Source organism: Carassius auratus, unplaced genomic scaffold (genome assembly GCF_003368295.1).
Source record: "Carassius auratus strain Wakin unplaced genomic scaffold, ASM336829v1 scaf_tig00033279, whole genome shotgun sequence".
Classification (NCBI taxonomy): domain Eukaryota; kingdom Metazoa; phylum Chordata; class Actinopteri; order Cypriniformes; family Cyprinidae; genus Carassius; species Carassius auratus.
Genome location: NW_020526064.1, coordinates 44,424 through 56,788, shown reverse-complemented (window position 1 = coordinate 56,788; position 12,365 = coordinate 44,424). Strand labels below are relative to the sequence as shown.

The 12,365-nt window shown below is 35.6% G+C and overlaps 1 long non-coding RNA gene across 1 annotated transcript; it reads right to left on the bottom strand.

Moving 5' to 3' along the window:
• Positions 1-5,280: 5,280 nt before the first annotated feature.
• On the bottom strand, positions 5,281-7,757 carry LOC113081159 (uncharacterized). Its single transcript, XR_003282115.1, has 3 exons — positions 7,721-7,757; positions 7,521-7,621; positions 5,281-5,329 (listed from the first exon to the last, which is right to left on the bottom strand). It is a non-coding gene; the product is annotated as an uncharacterized LOC113081159 (long non-coding RNA).
• Between the last annotated feature and the right edge of the window lie 4,608 nt (positions 7,758-12,365).

The following is a 12,365-nucleotide window of genomic DNA, read 5'->3' as shown; positions in this document are numbered from 1 at the left end:
TATAATAACCTCAATTTTGTCAATATTGTGCATTATATACTGTAAAGGAAAGGGTTGGACGTTATTTCAACATTAGCGCAATGTAAAACTTTTTAAAAAAAAAAAAAAAAAGGTCTAAAAGTGAGTTGTGTTATTCAGTATATTTACTAGCGTTATTTTATTATTATTATTATTGTTAACATTTATGAAGATTTTGAATCAGTTTAAATTTTTATATATCCTGTTTTAATTTGTACTATTTTAGAAATATTTTGTGCCTTTTTTTAATGTCTCTCTCCCACTCTCTCTCTATATATATTTTATAAATTTTTATTTCAGTTTTACTTCTGTATATATATATATATATAATATATAAGTGGACATTTTTTATGATTTTAGTTCCAGTAAAAAAAAAAATGTTTAAAGAATAAAATTAATAAAAAAAAGAGTAAAAAGTCCAAATGACCCCAATCTGACAACTGTAAAATATTATAAAATATTAAAAAATGTATTTGAAAAATATAAAAATAAGTAAAAAAATAAAATAATCCACAACTACCACTATGAAAACTCATGTTGTTATATAAAAAAATTGTATGAAAATGTAAATAAAAATAATAATCATGACAATAATACAGATATCCCCAAACAGCTAAGAAAAAACTTGCAATTTTATGTTAAAAAGTAGATAGACAGAAACATGTGCTTTATACGTTCACTATTACACCTCCACAAAGAAACTCTGTGAATCTGAAAAGCTGTTTCTCTTCACTAATGTTTCAACAGTAAGAGTAACAGCAGTCTATTAGTAACCCGCTTCAAACACTGGTGGTTTGTTCCTCGACTGACCTCTGAAATATCACCTCTGCATTTCTGTCACACATTTGTCAGCTCGTTCTGACCCAAAAACAGCCTCTGAAGGCCTTCTGTCCATTTTACTGGCTGTGTGGAACCAATCAGGGGCGTAAAACTGGCTTGTTTGTAATTGGCACTTCACACAGTTCAAACACAGGGGATGTGATGTGAGACACTGACAGGACGAGACCGGAAAACCAGCACACACACATAATGATTAATATACAGATTCAGTCATTAATAAATTCAAATAAGATGAAACATGCGCTGTGTACTCTCTACCTATTAAATATTAAGTGAATAAAATAATAGTATGCAGCACAGAGTTTCAAACTGATATTGTCACATGAGCTCAACAGAGAGGACACTGAATGAACATTAGGTGGCGCTAGAGACGCAGATGAACTTCAATGTCCAAAGATGGCAAGAAATATTTGCTGTGCATGCTATTAAAGGTAAAAAAAATGATTATGATAAACTTAAAAAAAAAATCCAAAAGGTTTATGAGCCCGTGTGGATTTAAATGTAACTGAGTACGAGAATTACAGAAAGAAAAATGGAGACATAAACCTCTGAGGTCATGAGAGCTGAAAGAGTAAATGTGTTCTTGTTCTGCATTTGGTGTTTTTTACCAACTTCTCCACACACACACACACAGAGAGAGAGAGAGAGACCAGCTTCATTTCACCTGAGCCATGAATGCAAAGAGCTGATCAAACCAGCTTATTATAATACATGAATTGCTTTTTGAATTGAGTATGTCATGTAAGATGTCATATAAGTTTAACTATTCAATTTCAGTTATTTTGTCCTTAAAGTCTGGTTAAGTTACACACACACACACACACACACACACACACACACACACACACACATACACACACACACACACACACACACACACACACACACACACATACACACACACACACACACACACACACACGTTTCTTTTTGTGAAAAAGTGTGTTCTTTAGAAGCACAGCAGCTGTGGTCAAAGAGTTCTCGTGTGTTCAGAGCAGGATCACGAATCACTTGAGTCAGTTCGGGGATCGCGAATCATTTGAATCAGAGTCGGCAGTTCGGAGCGCGATCGCGAATCATTTGAGTCAGTTCGGGATTTCGGAGTGGGTTCGCGAATCATTTGAGTTAGTTTGGGGATCGCGAATCATTTGAATCAGTTCGGGAGTTCGGAGCGGGTTCGCGAATCATTTGAGTCAGTTCGGGAGTTCGTAGCTGGTTCGCGAATCATTTGAGTCAGTTCGGGAGTTCGTAGCTGGTTCGCGAATCATTTGAGTCAGTTAGGCAGTTCGGAGCGGGATCGCGAATCATTTGAGTCAGTTCGGGATTTCGGAGCGGGTTCGCGAATCATTTGAGTCAGTTTGGGGATCGCAAATCATTTGAACAAGTTCGGATATGGAGCGGGATCGCGAATCACTTGAGTCAGTTAGGCAGTTCGGAGCGGGATCGCGAATCATGTCAATCAGTTCGGGAGTTCAAAGCGGGTTTGCGAATCATTTGAGTCAGTTTGGGAGTTTGGAGCGTGAATCATTTGAATCAGTTCGGGAGTTTCAAAGCGGGTTTGCGAATCATTTGAGTCAGTTTGGGAGTTTGGAGCGTGAATCATTTGAATCAGTTCGGTAGTACGGAGTGGGTTCGCGAATCATTTGAGTGAATTTGGAGTTTGCAAATCATTTGAGTCAGTTTGGGGATCGTGAATCATTTGAATCAGTTCAGGAGTTTGTAGCGGGGTCGCAAATCATTGGAGTCAGTTTGGGAGTTCAAAGCGGGTTCGCGAACCCTATGGTTCTATGTAGAACCCCAATGAACCCTTTTTCTAAGAGTGTTATAAGTCACCCTCTCCTTGTAATACCTGTGTAATACCCATGTCATTATACAGAGTTGTGTCCTGATATGAAACAAAAACAAGAGCACAAACACACACACACACACACACACACACAAATAGCATTTATTGTGTTCCTCCGGAGTGCATGCTGTTCAAGACCCCTAGCACTATACAAATTGGCGAGTGACCTCTTGCTCTGTTGTATTTACCCATGACAGGTGTATGAATCACAGCCGTCCCAGCGTGAGCATCACAGACCCGCTCTCACACACCGAGAGCGAGACACACAACTAAACATGATCCTGTCCATCAACACTGCAAATCAAAACAACATGACACAAACAACAACAACATACGTTAAAAAAACAACCTAGATGTAAAAAAATGAATGAAAAGACAGACATTAATACTAAAATGTTAACTTAAATCAAAATAAAAACAGAAACAATATATAAATGATGATATATATAATTAGAATGAATTAAAAGAATGCAAACTACCTTCCAAAATCAATTAATGAAAGGTTCTGAAGATCTAAACTTTGTTACATTAAAGTCGTTATTATTAGTATTTGATCTTAGTATTTGTCACAGTATTATGAGAAAATGCTCTTGATACAACATTTCAACATTCTTTAAAGATTTGCTTAATTTATTATTATTATTTATATCTTTTTTAATACATTATATATATTATTTAGTTTTAATGTATCCAATTATGTAAAAAAAAAAACATCTTTTCAAATTTTGAAAAAAATTTTCCCTTAAAAATTGCCACAATATTTCAGATCCAAATCATATTTTAAAACTGAAACTAATTCTTATTAGTAGAAAAAAAGATTTCACAGTCTTCACAGGAGAAACAAGTTTGTAAAAGATTTGTCATTAGAAGCAATTTTTTCTTTATCATTAATAAATAGTTCTGTGTATAGTTGTATTAAATATATATAAAAAATAATGTAAATTATGGAACGATTACAAATCTGTGCCTAATTATCTGGTGTATATCCACTGACCAACACAGACCGTTACAAAGAAACGTCTTTGAATTTCGAAAGTTGTTACATTTCACATTGACATTCTACTCTCACACTGTAAAAAAGAATTTGTTGAGTCAACTAAAAATATTTTGTTACCCCGCTGCCTAAAAATTTTTTGTTATCTTGACAAAAAAAAATCTTGTTGAAACAACTTCAAACTAGAGTGGAGTTAGTCCAGGTAACAAATTTCTTTAAGTTGACTTGACTATTATTTTCTAGTCCAGTCAACTAAATCATGTTGTGTCAACAGGGATTTTTTTTTACTTCGATCAATAATCATAAACAAATGTTACTCCACTGCCTTAAATGTTTAAATAAAGATGACAAAACACTTTTTTTAATGTAATTTATTTAATGATAGAGACAACACTTTCATTCACATTTAAATTGAACAAGCAATTTGCTGTCAACACATCAACTGATAATTGATAAACAAAACAAAAAATGCAAAATACAAACACACGTCTAAAGATCTGAACTGACACTTGAAAGTGTGATGTATAATAAATAACATTGGCATGGGATTGAGAAACAAATAGTTGCATTTCAATTCATCAGATCAAAACCACAGGGATTGTTTTTAATTTCATAATGCAATATGAAAATCAGAAGGTTGAACTCTGCATATTAACCCTGCACAAGTTCACATGCACTCCCCCCACCATAATGCAAGTCATGGTCAAAATGAGAAACCAAGATATATGTAATATAATATCACAATTAGTTACAAAAAATGAGTATACTGTACTTCTGTATAATAAGATATTAATGGAATGAATGCACATGGAAGCACAAAGATCTAAATCAGATTCTAAATTTCATAGCACAACATGACCAGACAGAAGTGTTAACATCAGAAGGATCTTGAAAGTTTCCAAACTCGTCCCCCATCATAATGCTACATACTGAAAATGTGTACATACTGTTTAAGAAAATGAGAGGTGAAAAATTTGTTTACATGAGAACATGCATATTCCAAGTCATGACATGTAAACTTTAATGTACATTCTATATAGTGAAAGGCACAAAAGAACCTTTCCTTATAAAAAAAAAAAAAAAAAAAAACACTACTTTTTAACAAAGAGTGCGGTGGAGCCGATGGACACATCATGAAAAGTGAAAGTGACATGACATTCTTCATTTAACCCATCCAAAGTGCACACACACAGCAGTGAACACACACCGTGAACACACACCCAGAGCAGTGGTCAGCCATTTATGCTGCAGTACCCGGGGAGAAGTTGTGCCTTGCTCAAGGACACCTTATTTGTGGTGTTGAGGGTGGAGAGAGCGCTGGACATTCACTCCCCCACACCTACAGTTCCTGCCGCGGTAGCGAGCACGTGGTGGGAGCAGCTGGTCTTCACAAGTTTTTGCAGAGCCTCGATGGTGTATTTAATGCGCTGGAGGTAGTGGATGTTCACTGCATACAGACCCATTAGGAGTCCATATGCCTTGGGGACATGGGAGATGTCAGTGATGACAGGATGTCCAAATGAGACCAATGTTGGTTATTCCTTGGGAAGCACATCACATTGCTGTTCCTCAGTTACAATCAGAATGCCCTCTTCAATTTCTTTCTCAACATCCTTAATGTCACTGGATGTCTGGGAAAAGAAAAAAAATATTACATTACTTAATAAATTTATAAACGAACACACATATGTACATACACTATTAAAGTTGTGTGTTTTGTTAAAAGCACAGCTACCAATTAATGCAAAGTGTAATTCACCTTCAAGTGGAAGATATTTAGAAAAATGTAACCAAAAATGAAAGTCAAAATGAAATGGTGCTCCTCAACGGTTTCGTTTAGAAACATTCAAAATAACATCCTGTATTAAACTGTTAAAAGCCTGTACTAAATTATTTGTTCTGCTGAACACAAAGAGTTTAAATTCCCATGGGAAGATAAGTGTAAAATACACCCCCAGAACCAACTATTCTAAAAATGGGGGGAAATTATTTTCTTCACTGGTATTCTACATGATTTCTGAATGACATAAAATGTGACAAACCAATACAACTCAGGTTTTTTTTCTTAATCTGATTCTAAGTGTCTAATCTGTCACACCATTTATACAATGATCATAAAATATATTGGTGTAAATAGGTATTCCTTTTAAATAATAGTCTGTTGCACTGCATGTTCAGAGTAAAGCATGACTCCTAAGGGCCGTTTCATAGTCAACGCGGGAAACGCGAGCAAGAAACGCTAGCGTGATATTCAGATTACAATGGCAACTGAAGAGGAGTGTATTCTGTTGCTGATGAACTATCGTATAAATGTGGATGAATATGTATAAGTTCGTATAATTTTTCCTCTTGGCCCGCCATTGTATTCAATTCATTGTATACCTTCTTCTTTTGTAAACACAATATACTTGAATTAATGTACAATACTTGCAATGTCGCCCCCACCGACAACGCATAGTATTGCGTGAATCGGCACGTCGCGTATCAAAAACTAGGACCACACATTTGGCTACGCACCGACGCATAATGGCGGCCGAAGCATAACGATGCGTAGCCTCGGGGACACGTATGCCTACAGATGCGTTGACTATGAAATGGCCCTAAAGGGTTGGTTAACCCATGTATGTTTTATTCACCCTCATGGCATCGTAGGTGTGTATGACTTTCTTCTTTCAGACAAATCCAGTCGGATTATATAAAAAAATATTTATGGCAATAGGTGGGTGTTTTTTTCAACAGTCCAAAAGTAGTCAAATAATGTGCATCAATTCATAATAAAAAGTACCTCACATGGCTCTGAGAGGTGAATAATGTCCTCCTGTAGCGAATCCATGTGTTTTTGTAATAAATAAAAATACATATTTAAAATGTTATTCAAAACCTATTTAAACCCTTTTCTCTCACTTTCGTAAGAGCCATTCCGGGTGGATGAAAATAGGACATAGGGGTCATGCATGCACCGGTGATTAGTGACGAACACGGAAGAGCGGAGGAGACAACAATACGGCAATCACAAAGTAGAATCACAAAATTAGGATTGCACGTATGATAGTCAGTGGAAGAGAAAAAAAAGTGTTTACAACTTTTTAAATATGGATATTTTTCTTACAAAAAGTGCATCGATTTGCGACAGGAAGCGTTTATTCACCCCCCAGAGCCATGTGAGACACGTTTTATTGATGGATGGGTGCATTTTATTTGACTATTTTTGGACTGCTGAGAAAAAAAACACACCTGTCTGCTGCCATTAAATAACTTGGAAGAGCCAGGACAATTTTAAATTCAACTCAGATCAGATTCGTCTGAAAGAAGAAAATCACATAGGGTGCCTTGAGAATGAGTAAAACAGGGCCTAATTAAATTTTTTTGGTGAAACAATCCTTTAAGCAAAGTTGCTAATGGCCAATATGCTAGAACTGAAAATTTTTCAGGATTCAAAACAGTATTCAGCAAAATAATAAAGAATGGCTATGTCCATAAACAGGGTTTCTGGTGGTTTTATGAAGATAAATTCAACACTTTATAAAGACATTTTAAATACAAATTATAGAAAATTCACGGAATAAGACTGGGGAAAATAATGTCAAATTATGTTCTCTAAATTTTGAAGCTGTTTTCCAATGCAAATATCTACATTTTCATAAAGGGTTCACCCAAAAAAGAAAAAGAAAGAAAATTGTCATTTACTAAACCTCAAGTTGTTTTAAACCTGAATTAGTTTATTTCTGTTAGTCCCAGTCCCAGATCGTCTAACACAGTACACAGATCGTCTAACAACGAGTTACAACCCCAGATCACCCAGATTTCTTCTTCTTCTTTTACCTGGATCACATCACTGCAGACTGATGGTGCTCAGTTTGGTCATCCACAATCGTAATCCCAGCAGTCATGTCCTTGATGAATTCCTGCGCAGAGCCTGTGTGCTTTAATAAAAACAAAGGGATGCATTAAACAGGGCCTTACAATTGTAAAGCATATAGACTCCAATAAATGTGCATTTATAAATAAATAAATTTACTTACAACTTCGTCCAAGCTCTACAATGTAAATGCCATTTCCATTATGTCTGCATATCTTTTTGATGGATAACTGCAAAAGGACTCGCTGTGGTCCATCCACAGGATTATTGAATTCTGCTCTGAATCTTCAGTCATCCCAAAATATCATAAACATGAAAAATACAAAAACATGTTAAAACACTGTAAAATAATAAACATACATATAAATAAATCTTTACAGAGAAAGACAAATGTATTGACAAGTTTGTATTAAATGCCAAAGACAAACTATACCATCCAGACAATGCTTTTAAATGACACAACACATAATTATAACACAATAAAAGGAAATTTAACACATTTGTGTCGATCGTTATTGTATCTCTATTTATACAAGATATATGATATTATTACTTATATTCTAAAATATATAGATTTAAACGTACGCAATTTACTTATGACCGTATATTCACCATAGACTATATAAAAACAGATATTTACGCAGTATTACACTGGGTTCTAGGTTCTAGCGAGGCACTTGAATGACTAACGTTACTTCAGAAAACTGAAAGAAGAGTTTGTAACGCTACCTTCAGAACTTCATCTGAACCGTAGACTGTAAAAAAATCATCAGAACTAAGTTTATGTCAGCGATATCAAATGTAAGTTAAGATACGCGCTCCAGAAGAACTCTGAGGGAGGTGCTCATCTATGGTGCTCATTTGTTTCCCTTATAACATGCAGAAAAGACACAGTTCGAGTAGGAATCTTCTTTTATCTCCTAATGTTTCATCGATGTATATTCTGACGAATGTCTTACGCTGTCAGGTTTAGAGCAGTTCCTTTTTTTTTTTTTTATTCCCGCCGTTCTTAATCCATACAGTGATCTGCGTTGAGCTCTCGCGCTCTGTTTGCACGGCCTCTAACGCAGCCCTGGGCTCAAATAATACATACAAACTGTATTTTTATCGTGCTCCACATAAGTTTAGCTCCGCTGTCCCGCATGGGAGAATATCTGTTTTAATATTTATAAGGAGAATACTGTGGAACCGCCTGTATTTTGAGGCTTCAGAGTGCCGCGAAACGAACATTTACATACAGTAACTCACATACAGAATATACCACTCTTTCAACAATACTTACTCTTCTGAGACAACAAATGTAATTTTACACATTAAGCCAATAAATACGAATATTTTACTTACCAAAGTTGTATTCTAGTCAAATGTCCAAACTTTGAGGAAAAACTGACTAGAATGGCTGACGACCTTCTTCTCTCTTCAACAGCGTTCAGGAGAATGACGAGATCTCGCGATAAGTGATGTTGTGAACGTGATATTGCTATTGAATTGAGTCAACAAATTTTTTTAAGTTATGAGGACAAATGACCTAGTTCAGTCAACTTTCAAACTAGTTGAGACACTGAAAACTTAAAATTTTTAGTTGAATGAACAAATTCAGTAACTGCAAGTTGTGTCAACATAAAAAAATTCATTGAAACAACTAAACTGCTAAATAATTTTTTACAGTGCACGAACATTCTATCCTTTCCCCAACTGAACAGAATGTTTCTGAAGTGTGTGCTCAGTGTTTCCTAACGGAACATTCTTTTTGTTGTTTTGATTTGTTGTCTGCTCTCAGTGTAGACGGGGTGTGAGGCTCTTTGTGAAGTGTTCTCCGACATGAAGGGCCACGACCTCTGACCCCCCCTCTCATATCTGGCCCCTCTACACTTCAGGGCCACAACCCTCCTCCCTTCGTCCCGGACGGCCGTATGATTTATTCAGCAGCTCTGGCTTTGTGACCCCCTCCCATTGTGTTTTTGGAGAGGCCGGTCGTGCCACAGTGTCTCCTCCACGATACAGCAATTCAGATTTGAGTTCGGCTAGGTCGTGTTTAAATTCTGTCCTTCAGAGGAATGACTTGTGAAGCAAGTCGTGCGTGTTTAACCCCTCATCTCCAATAGAGATGATTTAATATTTTCACCGTCGTTTCTGGCTAAAATATGAGTCTATAATCCGCAATAATGCATCCTTCATCGAAAAAGTTCCTCTGTAGTGAATGGGTGCCGTCAGAATGAGAGTCCAAACAGCTGATAAAAACATCACAATAATCACAATAAAATGTACAAATCAAGTAGTTTAAACAAATATGTGGCTGGATTTTCATGTGAGAGACAACAGAAGATGCACTTTTGTCACCTGAAGAAGTTTTGGTTTATTAAATGATGTATTTGTTTTATCTTTCGTCTTCTCCAGATGTTCACTGATGGACTGGAGCGCTGTGGATTATTGTGATGTTTTTATCAGCTGTTTTGACTCTCGTTCTGACGGCACCCATTCACTCCAGAGCAAGTGATGCAATGCTACATTTCTCCAAATCTGATGAAGAAACAAACTCATCTAGATCTGGGATGGCCTGAGGGTGAACACAATCCCAGCACATTTTCTATTTCACATTCAACTATTCCTGCTCTTTCTGAAAGTAAAGGCTCTGTATTACGAGCGTGGAGTCAGCTGACTGAGGTCTGCAGCAGCGGATCTCTTTTGTGCGAGCTGTGAAACATGCAGAACGTGAGAAGGAAGGAAAGGTGAGTGCGCAGGGATGTCTCCTCTTGTTGGGTGAGACAGCAGGCCTGAAAAAAGACGAATGGAGACTCATCTCGCCGTGTCACCTCTTCTCCTCCCTACAGTTTGATCTGTATATTTCTGAGGAAGGCCTTACATGTGCACCAAGGCTGCATTTATTTGAGCAAAAATACATTAAAAATGGTTAATATTATTACAATTTAAAATATTTTTATTCTGTGTGAATCTGTGTTAAAGTGTAATTTATTTCTGTGATGCTCCGCTGTATTTTCAGCATCATTCCTCCAGTCTTCAGTGTCACATGATCTTCAGAAATCAGAATAATATGATGATTTACTGCTCAAGAAACATTTCTGATTATTATCAATGTTGAAAACAGTTGTGCTGCACAATATTTTTGTGGAAAACTGTGAAATATGTGTATTTTTCAGGTTTCACCGATAAATAGAAAGTTCAAAAGAACAGCCTTTATTTGAAATGGAAATCTTTTATAACATCCTTCCTTAAGTAATAATTTATTAAAAATAAATGTTACTGATCTCAAAAATTTGAACAGTAGTATATATATATAAATGTGTGATGTTTCATTTGGTAGGTAGACTGAAATAAATCATAAAATCAAAATATAAATATGAAATGAAACTTTCATAATTATCGTTTAGTTTAAGTTGAAGCACTACATTTCCATAATAAATAAAAAAGAACTAAAAAAATGACAATAGCACATAAAATGACTAAAATGAAATATATGACTAAAATATAAACTTATATGAAAACAGAAATATAACTGAACATAAGTCTCCAATGCTAAAAAATTAAAATATAAAATTAAATATATAGTAAATATTAATATTTCTACATACATTAAATGTATATACATTTCACACACACACACACACACACACACACACACACATATATGTAATATTAATAAAATATTATTAAAAAAGTAATAAAATAGCACTAGATGTTAAGAAACTTTCTCCTGTGCCATTTTACATTGAAATACTGTTTGCAAACCTTTATACTTTCATTGAACGTAAAAAGGGTCGTTTTGTAGCATTTGCACGAATGACTCCTCAAACCATGTGTCTTTTTACTTGACTCCTGGACCATAAAACAGGTTAAACCCCCACAGAAACACATTAAAAGAGCAACCGGAGAGCAGAAGATCTCTGGATATCTCCACGAGGATCGTTCCTGAGCCTGGACCTGTTTTCCATCTGCAGATGTTGTTCCTGTCTGATATTTTGATACTGATGTGACGGGGCGAAGGTCACGACGGGTTTAACACTGATACAAATCGTCTTCCCGAGGGATGAAAGATGTTCACATCCAGATCTTCATGATTTCAGCCTGACGTCACACTCTTACACCTGTGTTTTGAGTCCACCTGGCACGGCGACTGTTACACACATTATATTAGCAGACGACTCGACCGCCGATGAACCCTAGTTATCTAGACGCTCCTGATCCCTCATGAGGACACTATCAGAGGAAATGAGCCTCGTTTGGAATTCCTCACATTTCTACAGACACAGCAGACCGGAAACACTGAGATACAAGACAAAACAAAACTAAAAATGTATTCAAAGTCTATTCTGCTCATCAAGGCTTAATTTATTGATTCATAAAATACAGTAAAAATGTGAAATATTATTACAATTTAAAATATCTGTATTCTGTGTGAATCTGTGTTAAAATGTAATTTATTTCTGTGATGCTGCGCTGAATTTTCAGCATCATTCCTCCAGTCTTCAGTGTCACATGATCTTCAGAAATCATGAAAATATGATGATTTAATGCTCAAGAAACATTTATGATTATTATCAATGTTGAAAATAGTTGCACATATTTATATTTTTGTGGAAAAGGTGATACATTTTATTTTTCAGGATTCACAGATGAATAGAAAGTTCAAAAGAACAGCAGTTATTTGAAATAGAAACTGAAACATTATAAACAGAAACATTTGTAACATTATAAATATCTTAAACGTCACTTTTGATAGATTGAATGTGGTCGTCTAATAATAATAATTCATGTTTTTAAAAAGAAAATCTTACTGACTACAAACTATT